The following is a 21,321-nucleotide window of genomic DNA, read 5'->3' on the forward strand; positions in this document are numbered from 1 at the left end:
AAAACATCGGAGTTGGAACCGGAACAATTACCCCTTGAAGTAACAGGTCTTGAACCGCCAAAAATTGCCAAAAGTTTTTTTTTTTCCAAAAGCAAAACTTTTAGAAAAAAATGTGTTGATGGTACCTAACCTCCTCTTCCATACTGCAGGGGTCAATGTTACGATCTTGGGGCAAGATTCCTTGGGAACGATTATTACTCCAAAGCTTGTGAGATGAGGCTCCAGTACAGTGCAGGAGCATCTTCTTACACGACTTGTAATTGTTTTCTAAATCTCGCTGGAAGGATTGTGATATCCTTTCTAAAAGATCCAGGAGTGTGGGAGGAAAGCTCAGTACCTGGAGGAAACCCATGCAAGCACAGAGAGAACATGCAAACTCCATGCAAGTAGTGTCCTGGCTGGGATGCAAACTGGGGACTGTGAGGTCATTTCAACTAAGCCACTGTGCTGCCCTTAATGGTTTCTGAAAGCTTGAATCTTGTGTAACCAAACTGGGATTATTGTATATATAAAGATGGCGTGAATATATATATATATATATATATATATATATACTCGGGTTGCTGTTCGGACAATGTCAAAGTGCTTCTTTAAGAATTTACAAGTAGGATCGGCTTCTCACTGGAAATGGACGAACTGGATTGTGGGGGATGTAGTCTGGGGGAGAGTGTAAACTGTGATATGGACGACTATACTCCCAGGGAGCTTAGGGACCCGCGGAGGATCATGGGGGAGAGTATATACTTGGGGCGAGGCCGAGTGCGCGCTCTCTTGCTTCTGGGACTCGTGGAGGAGAGACCTGAGAGGAAGAGCTGCTGAAGGACTATTCGAGACAGAGGCTTGGGAGTGCGGCCTAGAGCGAGGGGAGCCGTCCTCAGCGGAGCGGATGTTAGCGGTCACTGGGGAGTGACGGATCCAGAGAGCTGAGAGGAGAGTGGGTGGCACTGCCACTGAACTAACGGTCTGAGACAGTGAAAGCTGAGAGTCTTCCTGTGACCCAGCAACAGGAGGAGAGGCTCCATCTGTGGATGAGAGGGTCAGATGTGGACATTGTCGCTACATAAGAGTGCCTGGTGACACCTGTAACTGCAAGTATACCTTTGCATACAGAATACACTGACAGCAGTTAGGATTTCACAAACATCTTTATCCCTGGATTACAAATATCACACTGAAGAGTGATAAAGGGCTCCAACTGCCGGCGAAGAATTTGTAAGGCCTTGCTAGAGTAGAGACTACACTTTCCATATTTCTTAAAGGGGGCTCCCTGATATAGGATACAGTGCCGGTTCACATTATTGTGGCTGCGGAGATCGCATGTAATTCGGAGCACACTGCTCCTTCATTACATGCGATCTCATGTGCGGATGCAAATTCAGCCATACATTTTGTATGGCTGAATTCGCACTGTATCCGCACCAAACACGCACAGGACCCTTTTTTTCAGCCGCATCAGGATCGGATCGCACAGTGGTTCACACTTGTGCGATCCGATCCTGTGTGAACTGTCAGATCGCACTGCGATATGCGATCAAACTGGGGGTGTCGTTAACATTTAATTGACACCCCCTGCGTATCGCATATGGCAGTGTGAACTGCCAGATGTGCGGACGCGATGAGGGAACAGGCTGCGAATTCGCAGCCTTCCCGCATCGCACAAGTGTGAACCGAGCCACAATCTTATTAATCTGCTTTAGATTGGTTATTGGCCTGAGTTTAAAGGGACAGAGCACAACTTGGGGTTGTTACACTTGGATTATAGTTATTGCAGCTACAAATGATGATCATTATAGTCACTCTCATTTATTTCATATATTGTTTGTAAATTAAGCATTTACCTGGGTGTCAATCTTCTAGGCTCCACTTCTATTACTGGGGTTTAGAGGAGTGACACCACATCAACGGTTATTTAAGAATCTTTAATATTTCTTATGTAGTTATTTGCTTTACTCATTTCATTCCAGTAAACAGTTAAACTGGTTTCTGTTGTGTTGAGTGTATTCTTACCAGAACTACGGTAAACCCCCGCTCCATCGCGGTTCAGTTTTTGCGGTCCCGGTTTATTGCGGTTTTTTTTGGAATGTTATTTTACTATAGAAATCATTAAAAATGAAATATTTTTGTGTTTTCCATAGCTCTTGCTATGTCTCTCAGTATCTTTTATGTGTTTAAATTAGTTTCTATTGTTTAAAAAGTGTGTTTAAAGACCTTAAAATGCTTTTACACGTACAGTGACAGTAAAAAAAAACATGCCTACAATGCATTTTAATAGGGTTTTTCTATTTCGCGGATTTTCACTTTTCGCGGCTGGGTCCGGAACTTAACCCCCGCAATGGAGGGGGGTTTACTGTATACACAAAATTACTGAACCTGTAGTGCCTAGCGGGTTGGATGTTTCTCAGGGTCCAGGGAGTGCAGAGGATATACCACTAACCAGCAGCCCTCAAGAGGGGCCGTGCTACACAAGTTAGCCAATAAAGGGGATTACTTAAAGCGGAGTTCCAGGCGTGGTTTTTTTTTTTTTTAAACCTGGAGATGTTCTTTTTAATCCATGTTATATTATCTAAAAATATCATTGGTTGCTGTAATATAGATTATTTTTATATCGAACTAACCTTTATATTTCTTCAGCAGCAGGCTTCCTTCTTAATTGCGGGCATGTGAAGCCCACCAGTGCCTTCTTCTGGGTTACTCAGCATGCACCTCCGGATCTCGCGCATGCGCATAGGACAAATGGCACGATGCACGATCGAGTCTCTGGTTGCCATATCAATGGCGCCGTCATAGGAAGGTCCCGCCCTATTTTTATGGCAACCCAAAGCAATCTAGAAAATGGTGCATGGCACCGCCTAGCATCGCGTCATTCCCTGCTTTGAAATAACGTGATGTTAACAGGCGGCGATGCCCACGGACTCCTGGGAATGATGACACACATCTCCCAGGAGCCCGTGTGCCCCAGGAAGTGACATACCTCACCACGGCGCCAAAGGAGGAAGAAAAATGCTTACCCCCTAGCAACAAGGTAAACGGATCACGGAAAAAAAAAGTCTCCAATGCTGTTTTCAATTGAGGAATGCCAGCGATTTGTATGAAGTTTAAAACATGGGTGGAACTCCACTTTAAACCCCAAACTTTCTACACAAATCCATGGCTAAGAGTACATCTACTACCCCTTTTTCAAATATGACAGTTACTGAAAGGAATTAACAATAGTCTGGTTATTATGGTCCAGCCATTGCTAACACTTTTATGTGATCCTTCACTAATTGGGTGGCAGGAAGCAGATGGGAAAGAAAAAAAAAGATCTCATGAAGGTGACTCATTTCTCATCTGTCTGTTACCATGACAGTAAAATCAGCTTCCTAACAGGTAACAATCAGGGGAATAAATACTTTTTATTCAGAAGAAAGACTAGGCCTTCACCTGAGAGGTAATTTATATGTTTGTTAAAGCAGACTTTCACTTCCTAAATAACTGACTGTATAATAGTAGTACCAAAGTGCGCTTGTGGCGGTAAAGGGTAAACATATACCCTACCCCCAGTTTCTGCCCATGGTATCAAAGTCCTTGGGAGAAGCTGTTCTAACATTTTAGTGAAGCAAGATTTGGGGTACTTAGTGTTCACCAAAAATCTTGCAGCAAGAATTGTGAAGTCACTCCCTGCTGAAGGTGGTTAGGTATTAATTATTTTACCACTATTATAATACAACAATTTAGACAAAGGTGGGGGGATTGGGGGGGCCTGATCTAATCAGTGAACCTTGCATTTTCTTGTAAGGTCCCCTTTAATCCAAATTAAGGAATGGCGTCTGTTACTGAAAAATCACTTTGCATCTCTGTTCCATATTTGATTTTTGTTTCTACTCAATATTTCTGGATTTTCATTTCCTTCGTTAAAAAAAATGTTTAGCCCGTCCCTTGTACCTTTTCTCACAACTTTCTAAACAAGGGGCCAGCTTACTGTCATTCAAACTTTAGGGGGGACTACACTGTGGCCAGCGAGAGTAGAAAATGTCCTAGTGTCAGTAGGAGTAAACAGTGCCCCATCGTTGGTGTTGGCGGGAGGAATAGTGATTCATCATTGGTGTCAGTGGGAATAATAGTGCCCCATCGTTGGCGGGAGGAATAGTGCCCCATCTTTAGTGTCAGTGGGAGGAATAGTGCCCATCACTGGCGTCAGTGGGAGGAATAGTGCGCCATCATTGGCGTCAGTGGGAGGAATAGGGCCCATCATTGGCGTCAGTGGGAGGAATAGTGCCCCGTCATTGGCGTCAGTGAGAGGAATAGTGCCCCGTCATTGGCGTCAGTGGGAGGAATAGTGCCCCGTCATTGGTGTCGGCGGGAGGAATAGTGCCCCGTCATTGGTGTCGGCGGGAGGAATAGTGCCCCGTCATTGGTGTCGGAGGGAGGAATAGTGCCCCGTCATTGGTGTCGGCGGGAGGAATAGTGCCCCATCATTGGTGTCGGCGGGAGGGATAGTGCCTCATCATTGGTGTCGGCGGGAGGAATAGTGCCCCGTCATTGGTGTCGGCGGGAGGAATAGTGCCCCTTCATTAGTATCATTCGAAATTCTATTTATGGCCAGCTTTAGTCCTCCTGCTAGCTTGAGGCAATGTCTGCACATTCTTGGATCTCCATGAGATGCTGCCCTCTTATTCACATCATTTATGTATTTAAAGGTTGCAGTGATGTCCCCTCTTTTCTCAGGGAACTTGTCCAGTTTCTCAAATTTAACTGCTTAATAGATATTTTTACATATGCTATATATGGAATGAACCATGGTTGTCACAGAGGCTGGACTTCAAACATATCACCTTTGTTCAGCATTACAAGGTGGACTGGTAGTTTACATGTTTGTATTTTCTTTTCAACTTACAGAAAGGCACAAGGACACTGCATGTCGGGCAAGACAAATATTTTCTGTATTTGCTGAAAATGGCCCCAGGCTAAATAAAGACAACTAATGCAGCTTTGACACTTAAGGACTGAAAGGCTGCAATATAACTGGGTTTTTATACTCACTGTAAAATCTTTTTCTTGGAGTCCATTAGGGACACAGGAAACCTTACATTGGTGGGTTATACTACTGCCTACATGAAACTGACTATGGCTGGAATAAAAAATAAAAAAACTATCGGTCATCCCATGATCCTGCCCCCCTATGCCCAGTGGGTGGCACCTGTATCTCAAAAGACTTTACAGGGATAAACCCATGTTCTTTCTCACCCATTGAGGAACTCAGGTGATCTTATACTCTCAGGATATGCAAAATCAGTCCTACTGTGGGGTGAGCAACAGCAAACAACTGATAACAGGTTCAAACGGTAACAAAAGTGGTGACTAAATGCAGCTCAAGATACACCCAAAGGACTAACGCAAAACCTGGCAGCAGTTAAAGTCCACTCAACCTGTAGGAAGAGAACAAGTTCAGGTGGTAAAAGCACAGGGTCTAAGCCTGATGTCTGAAAACAGCAATACTTACACTAGTGGAGAAAATACATCATGGAAGAACCCTTACACAGAAACATATAACATGGAACTGGTCAATCTGAACCAACCAGAAGATAGAACAGAAATAGCAATTTTCCAACAGTGGAAGACTCAGTACGAGTAACATTGAGAAGGAACACCATTCCAAGGACTGGCATCAGAAAAAAGAAATTAAACAATGTCCTGGTAAGGGAAGACTGGAGTCAGGCCTGACCACAAGGGGAAATTACTGGAAAAACTGCCAGGACAGATATCTACCTTGTCAGATCAAGGACTATGAAGGAGAAAATCCTTGGAATGGCTCAGAGGCAACTCCAAGGCGTGAACAGTGGTCCCTGTATCCTTTTAAACCTAGTACACAGGGGCAAAATATCAGGCGGCATTGGCATGTTCAATAAAAAACAGCTGACATTCAGACTGCGGGTACAGCCGCCAGGCCGGCTTCTGTCGAATGGGCATAACAGAAAAAGGCATCCGATCAGCGCTCTTAGCCAGTGGTTGAAAGCACTGACTGGGCATGTTCTGGAGGGGAGATAGCTGTACTAACATTGCATAGTTAGTACAGAGGCTCCTCCTGAGCTTTTCAGTTTTTTTTTGTTCAGCCCACTGGGTTGAAAAAAAAAATGTATAGTGTGTACTAGGCTTTAGACTCCTTTCACACTGCCAGAGTCCACAAGCGGATCCGCCCGCTTAGCAGTAGATCTCTCCGCTGGGTGACAGGTCCATATCTGCTCCCCTGATACAGAGCAGATACAGCCCGCTGTCTTCTATAGAGTTTCGGATGGAAACAGGCCATCTGTCCATTTCCATCCAACATTCATCCGATTGAAGGATAGGGAACCAATCCCCATCCTTCTGTTTTTAGCATAAAGGATCGGTTTGTCAGTGTGAAAGGGGCATTGATCTTCCTTTACCAGGAATAAACAGGAGGCAGCCGGTAGATCTCACCAAAATAAACAAGGAGGAATACAGATCCAGTAGAGCTAAATTATAAGCTCAGGGACAATCCCAGTCCAAGGCCAGGATTTTTCCAAAAGAGGGAAGAGGAGTTTTTAATCAGCCCAGGAAATGGAAGGCTGGTACATCAGGCTAGGGACTACCTGCTCCTCAGAGGCCGGAGCTTAGAAGCCAGATTCACACAGCAAAAGTCAAAATTGAGGTAACCCAAGGAGAAATAGGGAAAAAAGGGTGTGCCTCAAAAGAGGCACCCCTTGACACCCAGACATTTCTGTAACCACTGTAAAACAGGCAATTCCCTGACCAAGGGAGAGGGGGGTACATGGGCAAAAGCGCCGTAGACCCTTTAACGGACAAACCATACTGGTTTAAACTGTCTACAGGAGAAAAAACTGTTTCATCGCCAATTCCTGAAGAAGCAAATTCCAGACAAATCTTTAAAACGGGAGGCCCTTCAGTGAGGTGCTGTCCACTAAAGCAGGCCATAGAGGAGTCAATCGAATGAAAATTATTGTTGATCGTCAAGTTGTTTGGTTTTTTTATTATTAGTGTGCCAGCTGCGACATGCAATTTTCCTGCTGCAATTGAAAGTGCCTGGTCTAACATGCTGAATTCTCTTTTAGAAAAATGATTGCACAATTGAATGTGCCATTTGTATATCGACAGAACGTTTGGATTTCGACTTGTCTATGGCAGGCCTAAGACCCACAATGGTTAATCTCTCCACAGGAGCTTTCCTTGAGTATCCCACAATTGGTGATGCTACTAAAAGACTAACAACGAGAAAGCGATTAGCAAACAGCTGACCAATCAGATCAGAATAAGCTTCTGAGGGAGAGAAAGGTGTAGTAGAACCGACAGATACCAGGCCCAACTGATGACCTCTTATGTCCCAAGAAATACCATCTATTGCTCTGGGGAAGAGGACTATGGCAAGGATGAAACGGCTCCAGTGGCTGAACTAGCAAAGGGGCTAGACCAGAACATCTGGGTTCAGGGGGCCTCCAAGAGAACAGAGGTAGGTCTGCTAATCAGTGTGGTGGCACAGGAAGGTAAGGTGAGCAACTGAAGAGAGCGCTAGAGAAGAAGGATTTGGTTGTAAACTTGCAGGGGCACATTCTGCTCAAGAATGCATGAAGGGCAAACTCCCCAAGAAGAGCCCAGTGTGTTTGCCAGTGTCCAATCCTGTTGCCGACAGCATAATACTTCCTGTGTCCTTTAATGGACAAGAAAGAAATTAAATTTTTGTTTCTGGGTTCAGATACACTTTAAAGTATAACTAAAGGCAATCTTTTTTTTTTTCGTTTTGGATGGAGTGGAGAGGGATTAGAGCCCCTGTAAGTTTTTATTACTATCTGTGCCCCGGTTAAGGAGATTCCTCCTCTCCATTTGTCCTGTTTACCATTATCATTGAAAGTGAAAGTAGAACAAAACCCCAAATTTTTGGTTGTACCCAGAAAAGTAATGTATGCAAAATCTTCCAATGAACACTAGTTCCGGTGGCCCTGGAGTCCCCAAGAAATTCCTTTAGTTTGCAGGGATTTCCTCTCACTTCCTGTTTGGCTATGGGACGGAAGTGAAGGGAAATCTTTGCAATGGAACACAGATGGCGGAAAAAAATTCAACAGGGGTTATAACCCTCCCTTAGTCTATCCAAAATGGAAGAAAAAAAAAAGTTTTGCCCTTAGTTTTACTTTTACCAATTGAGTGCCTTGAGTCCCCAGGTCTTTTTCCCCAAATCCCCTCGACTCTCACATTTTTGTTCTCGTTTTGGCATATTTATATATTGTAGCCTACCACAACATATTTTACATTTTTTTTTTTTTTTTAAGGAAATGGAGGGCTTTAATTAAGTAGAAAACTTGGATTTCTTTATAAAATATAATCAACAAAGTTTGTTGATAAAAAAAAATCATTATTAGTGTGACTTTACAAAAATAATGTATAGGTTTTTTCTTTAGGGTGCACTTCATTCCCCCTTTTGATGCTATACTGCAATGCATGATGGGGAAAATAAAAACATACAGTGGGTACGGAAAGTATTCAGACCCCCTTAAATTTTTCACTCTGTTATATTGCAGCCATTTGCTAAAATCATTTACGGTAAGTTCATTCTTCTTCCTCATGAATGTACACATAGCACCCCATACTGACAGAAAAACACAGAATTGTTGACATTGTTGCAGATTTATTAAAAAAGAAAAACTGAAATATCACATGGTCCTAAGTATTCAGACCCTTTGCTGTGACACTCATATATTTAACTCAGGTGCTTTCCATTTCTTCTGATCATCCTTGAGATGGTTCTACACCTTCATTTGAGTCCAGCTGTGTTTGATTATACTGATTGGACTTGATTAGGAAAGCCACACACCTGTCTATATAAGACCTTCCAGATCACAATGCATGTCAGAGCAAATGAGAATCATGAGGTCAAAGGAACTGCCTGAAGAGCTCAGAGACAGAATTGTGGCAAGGCACAGATCTGGCCAAGGTTACAAAAAGATTTCTGCTGCACTTAAGGTTCCTAAGAGCACAGTGGCCAGCATAATCCTGAAATGGAAGACGTTTGGGACGAACAGAACCCTTCCTAGAGCTGGCCGTCTGGCCAAACTGAGCTATCGGGGGAGAAGAGCCTTGGTGAGAGAGGTAAAGAAGAACCCAAAGATCACTGTGGCTGAGCTCCAGAGATGCAGTCAGGAGATGGGAGAAAGTTGTAGAAAGTCAACCATCACTGCAGCCCTCCACCAGTCGGGGCTTTATGGCAGAGTGGCCCGACGGAAGCCTCTCCTCAGTGTAAGACACATGAAAGCCCGCATGGAGTTTGCTAAAAACACCTGAAGGACTCCAAGATGGTGAGAAATAAGATTCTCTGGTCTGATGAGACCAAAATAGAACTTTTTGGCCTTAATTCTAAGCGGTATGTGTGGAGAAAACCAGGCACAGCTCATCACCTGTCCAATACAGTCCCAACAGTGAAGCATGGTGGTGGCAGCATCATGCTGTGGGGGTGTTTTTCTTTTTTTCAAATATGAAATTTTATTGAAACAGACGAAGAAAAGATAACAATATGGTACATATAAAACATCCATGGTAGACAGTCTTTCCATAAGGTTAGGCAAAATGTTAGAAGATACAACACCATCAGACAAGCAACCACATAACTGAGTCGTTCGTTGGGTAGGAGAAGAACATCTAAAGTGGGTCCCACCACGGTGGGTCAGAAAACGTAAGACCTTAAATCAGACTACATAGTGTGGGGGTGTTTTTCAGCTGCAGGGACAGGACGACTGGTTGCAATCGAGGGAAAGATGAATGCGGCCAAGTACAGGGATATCCTGGACAAAAACCTTCTCCAGAGTGCTCTGGACCTCAGACTGGGCCGAAGGTTTACCTTCCAACAAGACAATGACCCTAAGCACACAGCAAAAATAACGAAGGAGTGGCTTCACAACAACTCCGTGACTGTTCTTGAATGGCCCAGACAGAGCCCTTACTTAAACCCAATTGAGCATCTCTGGAGAGACCTAAAAATGGCTGTCCACCAATGTTTACCATCCAACCTGACAGAAATGGAGAGGATCTGCAAGGAGGAATGGTAGAGGATCCCCAAATCCAGGTGTGAAAGACTTGTTGCATCTTTCCCAAAAAGACTCCTGGCTGTATTAGATCAAAAGGGGGCTTCTACTAAATACTGAGCAAAGGGTCTGAATACTTAGGACCATGTGATATTTCAGTTTTTCTTTTTTAATAAATCTGCAACAATGTCAACAATTCTGTGTTTTTCTGTCAGTATGGGGTGCTATGTGTACATTCATGAGGAAGAAGAATGAACTTAAAGCGGAGTTCCGGGCACAAAAACTATATTTTTTTTTGTGCCCCTCCGCTAGTTCGAGATCACCTGAAAAGGAATTGGATAGTTATTTTTTTTTTTTTTGTTTACTTACCTTTTAATTGAAGATCGTAAATACTCACCTCAGAGTACTTCCTCCCTCGGAGCCGCGGCTCACCCCGTCACTTCCTGTCTCGCTATGATTCCTGGGAGCTGAACGTCATCGCTCCCAGGAATCAATGCGACGGCACCGGCCCCGCTCGTCACTTCCGGGCGACGCCGCATTCCCCTGCTAAACAGCTTCTGGGCATGCCCAGAAGCTGTTTAGGAATGCGGTGCCGCACCGGAAGTGACGAGAGGGGCCGGTGCAGGCGCATTCTGGGACAAGAAGACGCGGAAGAAGACACAGAAGAGGACCGCGCCGGCTTCAGCTGCCCACAAGAGAGATGGAAACGCTGTGGAAGAAATTTTATAAGTATTTCTTCTAAAAGGTAAGTGCGAACCGGGACAGATCAGAGGCTAGCCATTGTGGAATGTGCTAGCCCTGACTGTCCCGGGGGTATGTTTATTAAAAAATGACTTCTGTGCCCGGAACTCCGCTTTAAATGATTTTAGCAAATGGCTGCAATATAACAAAGAGTGAAAAATTTAAGGGGGTCTGAATACTTTCCGTACCCACTGTAAATTACTAGCTCAACACTAGGATAAGATTAATTTGGATTGACAGACACCAAGACAACTTTTTACAGGTCATCTAAAACAGCCTTTTTCAACCAGGGTGCCCGAGCGCCCTGGGGCGCCTTGATTTTTCTTCAGGGGTGCCTTGGCAAAATGCCTAAAAATTGCCCCACAATTGTATGCAAGTTGGTGGTTGGATGAAACCTGCCTTTTCTTTACACAAAGCCACATTTTCATTGTTGCACCATTACTAACTTCTAGCTGCCAACCTCCTAACGACCAATGATATCATCAGTTGATAAGGAGGATCTCAGTTGCCTGCATATCATCCTGGTTTGACCCTCCCCTGCCTCTCTCCGTCAGCTTCAGGGTCTCATTAGCTAAGTGAGGGAGAAAAGAAACATTGGAATACTAGTCAGTACCAGTTTGCAAAAGTGTATTTGCTTTGGAAGAATAAATCACCTCTAATGCTGGGTGCCCTACGTGTATTGATGTTGCTGTCTTATGTAAAACTATAAGAATAGTTTTTAGATTTTAGAATTGGGCGCCTCAAGACTGTCCATAATTTTAAAGGGAGCCTTGACTGAAAAAAGGTTGAGAAACACTGATCTAAAATTATGAATGACCCTGCATTCACTTATTCGACCATCTGATGCACAGTATAGGCAAAATCATCCACCTGCAGATTATTTTGCAATATTAACAATTCTTCACTAAATGAGAATCTTTTACTTTCAAATCATTTTCATGCCTGGGCAGAAAAATAAAAGCAAAGAAAGTATTTAGAAAATCTCTGCAACCAATGCCCATTTTCCTATATTTTGTCACTTTAGCAAGCACTTCTCTGTACTTGCAGCGTTTTTTAAGGATAAGTTAAAAAATAAATGCACATCTTTTTGCAGATAAAAAAAAAAGTGCATTTATTATTATTTTTTAAACCAGGAGCCTGTAAAGCTTTGCACAGGCGATCAGCAGACTGCAAGTGCAATCTCAGGCTCCTGCAGACTGTCAGTGTAGCTGTATGCCCATACCTCTTACTGGCAGGCAGTTACTGAATAACAAGGAGCATCAATGAACTACCCTACAGCGCTAATTTGCGCCCTGGTAGTTCACAGGAAACCACAAACCGTCAGCCACAATGGCTGACAGTAGTTGCAGTTTTTCCATTCACAGAACCCTGTGAATGAAGTGGCAGGGTGGGCGGGGCATCGCATGGCCACATTTTTGAAAAATTGTGTCAGCGAGTGTGGAGAGATCTCTGGGCATTTTACAGCAGATCTGGTTAAGGGGGGGGGGGGGGGGCTGTGCTGCATCAGTAACAGGTTACATCCTAAATACAGGTGTAACATGTCAGGAAACGTAATGCCTGGCCAGAAAACCAATGAGCATCTACATTTTTGTAGTTTTCTGACAGTACGCACCACCTCTGCTGCAGTGTAATCCCAAGAAATGTTGTCAGCTCTGCCTAGATCTTCTCCAGAGGGCTACAAAAAATGGGCCCCCTCTCCATAACAAAAAACCGAGGTGAACAGGGCAGGGTTTTACAAACTTCTCTTTGACCTCTTTTCCAACCAGTTTCGCCATCTCGGCTTCTTCAGGAAAACGCGTGAAGAATTTTACTAATAAATGAACAAAAATACAATGAAAATCAAATATATACATAAATACAGTGGGGATCAAAAGTTTGGGCACCCCAGGTAAATTTTTTTATTAATTTGCATAAAGAAGCCAAGGAAAGATGGAAAAATCTCCAAAAGGCATCAAATTACAGATTAGACATTCTTATAATATTTCAACAAAAGTTAGATTTTATTTCCATCATTTACACTTTCAAAATAACAGAAAACAAAAAAATGGTGTCTGCAAAAGTTTGGGCACCCTGCAGAGTTAATATCTTGTACTGCCCCCTTTGGCAAGTATCACAGCTTGTAAACGCTTTTTGTAGCCAGCCAAGAGTCTTTCAATTCTTGTTTGAGGTATCTTTGCCCATTCTTCCTTACAAAAGTCTTCCAGTTCTTTGAGATTTCTGGGCTGTCTGTCACGAACTGCTCTTTTAAGGTCTATCCATAGATTTTCAAATATGTTGAGGTCAGGAGATTGTGAAGGCCATGGCAAAACCTTCAGTTTACGCCTCTTGATGTAATCCCCCGTGGATTTCAAGGTGTGTTTAGGATCATTATCCATTTATAGAAGCCATCCTCTCTTTAATTTCAGCTTTTTCACAGATGGCATCAATTTACCATCCAAAATTTGCTAAAATTTTATTGAATCCATTTTTCCTTCTACTCGTGAGATGTTCCCTGTGCCACTGGCTGCAATACAACCCCAAAGCATGATTGATCCACCCCTATGCTTAACAGTGGGACAGAGGTTCTTTTCATTAAATTCTGTGCCTTCTTCTCCAAACGTACCTTTGCTCATTCCGGCCAAAAAAGTTAAATTTTAACCCCATCGGTCCACAGAACTTGTTTCCAAAATGCATCAGGCTTGTCTATATGTTGTACAGATGTACAGAGCAATGACATCAGTTTGATAATGAAAGGGAGTCGGAAGGGGGCGTGGCAACCGCCAAGCATGATGACCGCATAGCTTCGGAGCTCCTGCCTGTGTCCAGGCTCTCTCACATCCACACAGCCTTATAGGCAACATACCGACCCGCTGCACATCTCCTGCAGCAGCTGATCATCAGCTCCACACCCGGAGGATGAGAAGACGCCGTCTGGAGCTGGGGACTGTATAAAAAATGACCCAATTCTTTCCAGCCGCTGGAGCTGATCTCCTCCAAAATGGTGGTGGAGACCAACACCTGCGAACCGCTGACGGACCTCTAGCGGCAGTTCTTGAAGCACAGGACAACAACGGAGGCCCGCACCAGCATCAGTCATCCACTGCACCGCGGTCTGGACAAAATACACCATCCACCCCGAGTCCTGTGAAATCCAGACCAAGGAAGGACCCAGGCTCAGATCATGTGGGGGACCCATCGATGGAGGAGAGTGCTATACAGCACACTGTGCATTCAACCTCTCATAGGCCCGACCCCATAGCTTCATTTCCTGCCTCAGGCCAGCCGGTATCAGATCCTGCCCTAAAGGACGTGCTAATTTCACTCCAAACGGATATTTTAGCCTCCCTTAACTGCTGCCAAGCAGAAATTCACAACCTGGGAGAAAGAGTAGACCGGGTGGAAAACAAAACGTGCAAATTTACTACATTATATAATACCCTGGTGGACTCACACACATCGCATCGGGATGAACTGGATACTCTACAGTTTCAGAGTCAGACTCCTCCACCTAGCTACGGCTGCTATTTTGAGCGCACTCAACTCTACTAGAAACTATTACCAGCGACTACAGACTTGACCCTGTACATCTCCAGGTGCTCAAATTGTACATGAGGGATAAGGTTGAGCTATAGAGGTGCCACAATATGTTCATACATTTTCTTGCAATTGCTACTACCCTAAACATGAATACTTTATGGTGAAGAATACAGTCTGGATCTTTCTCAGTGTACTTTTACCTAAGCTGAATATGATTCTATCCTTGAATATACCAGGTTTCTTACAAACGACCTGGATAGAGAAAATGTATATACAAACAAGCTCCTGAAGAAGCGATTAATCAGGAAACATGTAGAGCGACTAGCTTTTTATTATGTTCCAGGTTCTATGAAATTACTGGCTCCGACCTTTAGTGTCAGGACCAGTTTTGTTTTTATCCTCTTGGGTCTATGTTGGCACTGTATTTTGTATACAAACATTTTTTATGTTTTTGTTACCACTAAAATGTGACATTTTAATATGCTTCCCATACTCTACATACACATTTAATCATTTATTAGGACGTGGCACAGATCTTTTTTTTTTGTGTATGCACCCACAGTACCCCCTTGTAATAGTGGCCTAATAACTTTCATTATGTATATTTTTGATTTTCATTGTATTTTTGTTCATTTAACCACTTAACGACCGGCGCACGACGATCTACGTCGGCACTCAGCCCCGGCCAGGCAAACTGACGTAGGCCTACGTCAGCACTTTTTGCCGGCCCTGTGCGCGCTCCCGCGCCCCGCCGCCGCCGATGACTCGATTGGGTTCAGAACCGATCAGTCATCAGGTCCAGGCCAATCATTTTTGGTCTGGACCTGTTGATCGGTCCTGCCCAATCAGATCATCCTCTAAGCCTGTGAAATGTAAACACAGGCTTAGAGGAGATGTGCCCTCCCCTCACAACGGTCTTTTTGGATCCAGCGTGAGAGGAGAGCACTTCTTACTGTGAGTAATTGCACCAAGCACACCACACACAGCTAGATAGGCACATTTCACCCCCGATCGCCCCCCCAATTAACCCCTACAGCACCTGACACAACACACACTATATACAGCATATAGCATTTACCTATATACCTGTATAAGTGTGATTTGTGAACAGGTGTAGCACTTGCGACCCCCCCTTTTCCACTAAAATTACCCCCCACCCCCCTAATAAAGATTTAACCCACTGATCCCCCCTGAACCCCCCCTGATCACCGCCGTTAACCCCTACACCCTCTGTCACATCAGCACTAATACAAACGCAATATACAGTATTTTTGTATTTTTGTATTAGTGTCATTGTGATCAGAATTAGCGCAGGCGACTAAGTTTCTGTCCCAAGAAGGTTTAGGGTCCCCGCCACAGAAAAACACAGAATTGTTGACATTGTTGCAGATTTATTAAAAAAGAAAAACTGAAATATCACATGGTCCTAAGTATTCAGACCCTTTGCTGTGACACTCATATATTTAACTCAGGTGCTTTCCATTTCTTCTGATCATCCTTGAGATGGTTCTACACCTTCATTTGAGTCCAGCTGTGTTTGATTATACTGATTGGACTTGATTAGGAAAGCCACACACCTGTCTATATAAGACCTTCCAGATCACAATGCATGTCAGAGCAAATGAGAATCATGAGGTCAAAGGAACTGCCTGAAGAGCTCAGAGACAGAATTGTGGCAAGGCACAGATCTGGCCAAGGTTACAAAAAGATTTCTGCTGCACTTAAGGTTCCTAAGAGCACAGTGGCCAGCATAATCCTGAAATGGAAGACGTTTGGGACGAACAGAACCCTTCCTAGAGCTGGCCGTCTGGCCAAACTGAGCTATCGGGGGAGAAGAGCCTTGGTGAGAGAGGTAAAGAAGAACCCAAAGATCACTGTGGCTGAGCTCCAGAGATGCAGTCAGGAGATGGGAGAAAGTTGTAGAAAGTCAACCATCACTGCAGCCCTCCACCAGTCGGGGCTTTATGGCAGAGTGGCCCGACGGAAGCCTCTCCTCAGTGTAAGACACATGAAAGCCCGCATGGAGTTTGCTAAAAACACCTGAAGGACTCCAAGATGGTGAGAAATAAGATTCTCTGGTCTGATGAGACCAAAATAGAACTTTTTGGCCTTAATTCTAAGCGGTATGTGTGGAGAAAACCAGGCACAGCTCATCACCTGTCCAATACAGTCCCAACAGTGAAGCATGGTGGTGGCAGCATCATGCTGTGGGGGTGTTTTTCTTTTTTTCAAATATGAAATTTTATTGAAACAGACGAAGAAAAGATAACAACATGGTACATATAAAACATCCATGGTAGACAGTCTTTCCATAAGGTTAGGCAAAATGTTAGAAGATACAACACCATCAGACAAGCAACCACATAACTGAGTCGTTCGTTGGGTAGGAGAAGAACATCTAAAGTGGGTCCCACCACGGTGGGTCAGAAAACGTAAGACCTTAAATCAGACTACATAGTGTGGGGGTGTTTTTCAGCTGCAGGGACAGGACGACTGGTTGCAATCGAGGGAAAGATGAATGCGGCCAAGTACAGGGATATCCTGGACAAAAACCTTCTCCAGAGTGCTCTGGACCTCAGACTGGGCCGAAGGTTTACCTTCCAACAAGACAATGACCCTAAGCACACAGCAAAAATAACGAAGGAGTGGCTTCACAACAACTCCGTGACTGTTCTTGAATGGCCCAGACAGAGCCCTTACTTAAACCCAATTGAGCATCTCTGGAGAGACCTAAAAATGGCTGTCCACCAATGTTTACCATCCAACCTGACAGAAATGGAGAGGATCTGCAAGGAGGAATGGTAGAGGATCCCCAAATCCAGGTGTGAAAGACTTGTTGCATCTTTCCCAAAAAGACTCCTGGCTGTATTAGATCAAAAGGGGGCTTCTACTAAATACTGAGCAAAGGGTCTGAATACTTAGGACCATGTGATATTTCAGTTTTTCTTTTTTAATAAATCTGCAACAATGTCAACAATTCTGTGTTTTTCTGTCAGTATGGGGTGCTATGTGTACATTCATGAGGAAGAAGAATGAACTTAAAGCGGAGTTCCGGGCACAAAAACTATATTTTTTTTTGTGCCCCTCCGCTAGTTCGAGATCACCTGAAAAGGAATTGGATAGTTATTTTTTTTTTTTTTGTTTACTTACCTTTTAATTGAAGATCGTAAATACTCACCTCAGAGTACTTCCTCCCTCGGAGCCGCGGCTCACCCCGTCACTTCCTGTCTCGCTATGATTCCTGGGAGCTGAACGTCATCGCTCCCAGGAATCAATGCGACGGCACCGGCCCCGCTCGTCACTTCCGGGCGACGCCGCATTCCCCTGCTAAACAGCTTCTGGGCATGCCCAGAAGCTGTTTAGGAATGCGGTGCCGCACCGGAAGTGACGAGAGGGGCCGGTGCAGGCGCATTCTGGGACAAGAAGACGCGGAAGAAGACACAGAAGAGGACCGCGCCGGCTTCAGCTGCCCACAAGAGAGATGGAAACGCTGTGGAAGAAATTTTATAAGTATTTCTTCTAAAAGGTAAGTGCGAACCGGGACAGATCAGAGGCTAGCCATTGTGGAATGTGCTAGCCCTGACTGTCCCGGGGGTATGTTTATTAAAAAATGACTTCTGTGCCCGGAACTCCGCTTTAAATGATTTTAGCAAATGGCTGCAATATAACAAAGAGTGAAAAATTTAAGGGGGTCTGAATACTTTCCGTACCCACTGTAAATTACTAGCTCAACACTAGGATAAGATTAATTTGGATTGACAGACACCAAGACAACTTTTTACAGGTCATCTAAAACAGCCTTTTTCAACCAGGGTGCCCGAGCGCCCTGGGGCGCCTTGATTTTTCTTCAGGGGTGCCTTGGCAAAATGCCTAAAAATTGCCCCACAATTGTATGCAAGTTGGTGGTTGGATGAAACCTGCCTTTTCTTTACACAAAGCCACATTTTCATTGTTGCACCATTACTAACTTCTAGCTGCCAACCTCCTAACGACCAATGATATCATCAGTTGATAAGGAGGATCTCAGTTGCCTGCATATCATCCTGGTTTGACCCTCCCCTGCCTCTCTCCGTCAGCTTCAGGGTCTCATTAGCTAAGTGAGGGAGAAAAGAAACATTGGAATACTAGTCAGTACCAGTTTGCAAAAGTGTATTTGCTTTGGAAGAATAAATCACCTCTAATGCTGGGTGCCCTACGTGTATTGATGTTGCTGTCTTATGTAAAACTATAAGAATAGTTTTTAGATTTTAGAATTGGGCGCCTCAAGACTGTCCATAATTTTAAAGGGAGCCTTGACTGAAAAAAGGTTGAGAAACACTGATCTAAAATTATGAATGACCCTGCATTCACTTATTCGACCATCTGATGCACAGTATAGGCAAAATCATCCACCTGCAGATTATTTTGCAATATTAACAATTCTTCACTAAATGAGAATCTTTTACTTTCAAATCATTTTCATGCCTGGGCAGAAAAATAAAAGCAAAGAAAGTATTTAGAAAATCTCTGCAACCAATGCCCATTTTCCTATATTTTGTCACTTTAGCAAGCACTTCTCTGTACTTGCAGCGTTTTTTAAGGATAAGTTAAAAAATAAATGCACATCTTTTTGCAGATAAAAAAAAAGTGCATTTATTATTATTTTTTAAACCAGGAGCCTGTAAAGCTTTGCACAGGCGATCAGCAGACTGCAAGTGCAATCTCAGGCTCCTGCAGACTGTCAGTGTAGCTGTATGCCCATACCTCTTACTGGCAGGCAGTTACTGAATAACAAGGAGCATCAATGAACTACCCTACAGCGCTAATTTGCGCCCTGGTAGTTCACAGGAAACCACAAACCGTCAGCCACAATGGCTGACAGTAGTTGCAGTTTTTCCATTCACAGAACCCTGTGAATGAAGTGGCAGGGTGGGCGGGGCATCGCATGGCCACATTTTTGAAAAATTGTGTCAGCGAGTGTGGAGAGATCTCTGGGCATTTTACAGCAGATCTGGTTAAGGGGGGGGGGGGGCTGTGCTGCATCAGTAACAGGTTACATCCTAAATACAGGTGTAACATGTCAGGAAACGTAATGCCTGGCCAGAAAACCAATGAGCATCTACATTTTTGTAGTTTTCTGACAGTACGCACCACCTCTGCTGCAGTGTAATCCCAAGAAATGTTGTCAGCTCTGCCTAGATCTTCTCCAGAGGGCTACAAAAAATGGGCCCACTCTCCATAACAAAAAACCGAGGTGAACAGGGCAGGGTTTTACAAACTTCTCTTTGACCTCTTTTCCAACCAGTTTCGCCATCTCGGCTTCTTCAGGAAAACGCGTGAAGAATTTTACTAATAAATTAACAAAAATACAATGAAAATCAAATATATACATAAATACAGTGGGGATCAAAAGTTTGGGCACCAAAGGTAAAATTTTTTATTAATTTGCATAAAGAAGCCAAGGAAAGATGGAAAAATCTCTAAAAGGCATCAAATTACAGATTAGACATTCTTATAATATTTCAACAAAAGTTAGATTTTATTTCCATCATTTACACTTTCAAAATAACAGAAAACAAAAAAATGGTGTCTGCAAAAGTTTGGGCACCCTGCAGAGTTAATATCTTGTACTGCCCCCTTTGGCAAGTATCACAGCTTGTAAACGCTTTTTGTAGCCAGCCAAGAGTCTTTCAATTCTTGTTTGAGGTATCTTTGCCCATTCTTCCTTACAAAAGTCTTCCAGTTCTTTGAGATTTCTGGGCTGTCTGTCACGCACTGCTCTTTTAAGGTCTATCCATAGATTTTCAAATATGTTGAGGTCAGGAGATTGTGAAGGCCATGGCAAAACCTTCAGTTTACGCCTCTTGATGTAATCCCCCGTGGATTTCGAGGTGTGTTTAGGATCATTATCCATTTATAGAAGCCATCCTCTCTTTAATTTCAGCTTTTTCACAGATGGCATCAATTTACCATCCAAAATTTGCTGAAATTTTATTGAATCCATTTTTCCTTCTACTCGTGAGATGTTCCCTGTGCCACTGGCTGCAATACAACCCCAAAGCATGATTGATCCACCCCCATGCTTAACAGTTGGACAGAGGTTCTTTTCATTAAATTCTGTGCCTTCTTCTCCAAACGTACCTTTGCTCATTCCGGCCAAAAAAGTTAAATTTTAACCCCATCGGTCCACAGAACTTGTTTCCAAAATGCATCAGGCTTGTCTATATGTTCATTTGCAAAGCTCAAACGCTGATTTTTGTGGTGAGGATGTAGAAGAGGTTTTCTTCTGATGACTCTTCCATGAAGACCATATTTGTACAAGTATCTCTTTATAGTGGAATAGTGTACCACAACTCCAGTGTCTGCCAGATCTTTCTGGAGGGATCGTCCAGTTAATCGTGGGTTTTGAATTGTTTTTCTCACAATCCTGCGAGCTGTTCTGTCTATTTTTCTTGGTCTTCCAGATCTTGCTTTAACTTCCACTGTTTCTGATGACTGTCATTTCTTAATTACATTCCGAACAGAGGATATTGACATCTGAAAACGCTTTGCTATCTCCTTATAGCCTTCTCCAGCTTTGTGAGCGTCAACTATTTTCAGTTTCAGTTTTCTAGACAACTGCTTAGAAGATCCCATGGTGCTGATTGTTGGGGCAAGGTCAGATGAGTCTGGGCATTTAAAACCTTTGAGATTGACATCACCTGGTCTTCCCAGACGATGATTGAGAACAATCCATGACACTGGCAGGTCTCAGCCTTGCAAAGTGGGCAGTGCATGCTATAAATTCTGCAGGGTGCCCAAACTTTTGCAGACTCTATTTTTTTGTTTTCTGTAATTTTGAAAGTGTCAATGATGGAAATAAAATCTAACTTTTGTTGACAGTATAAGAATGTCGAATCTGTAATTTGATGCCTTTTGGAGATTTTTCCATCTTTCCTTGGCTTCTTTATGCAAATACAAATTTTTACCTGGGGTGCCCAAACTTTTGATCCCCACTGTACATACAATATTTAGCAGTACCAAATAAAAGGAGCAAAAAGCTAGGTTAATGAAGCATGCA

General features: G+C 43.5%; 1 long non-coding RNA gene across 1 annotated transcript; it reads right to left on the reverse strand.

Annotated features, from left to right (window-relative positions):
- Positions 1-20,286: 20,286 nt before the first annotated feature.
- Positions 20,287-21,015, reverse strand: LOC309559140. The gene is made up of 3 exons (XR_014225448.1): positions 20,963-21,015; positions 20,439-20,636; positions 20,287-20,402 (listed from the first exon to the last, which is right to left on the reverse strand). It is a non-coding gene; the product is annotated as an uncharacterized lncRNA (long non-coding RNA).
- Positions 21,016-21,321: the final 306 nt, after the last annotated feature.

This window comes from Pelophylax lessonae (assembly GCF_965119305.1).
Source record: "Pelophylax lessonae genome assembly, chromosome: 6".
Taxonomy (NCBI): domain Eukaryota; kingdom Metazoa; phylum Chordata; class Amphibia; order Anura; family Ranidae; genus Pelophylax; species Pelophylax lessonae.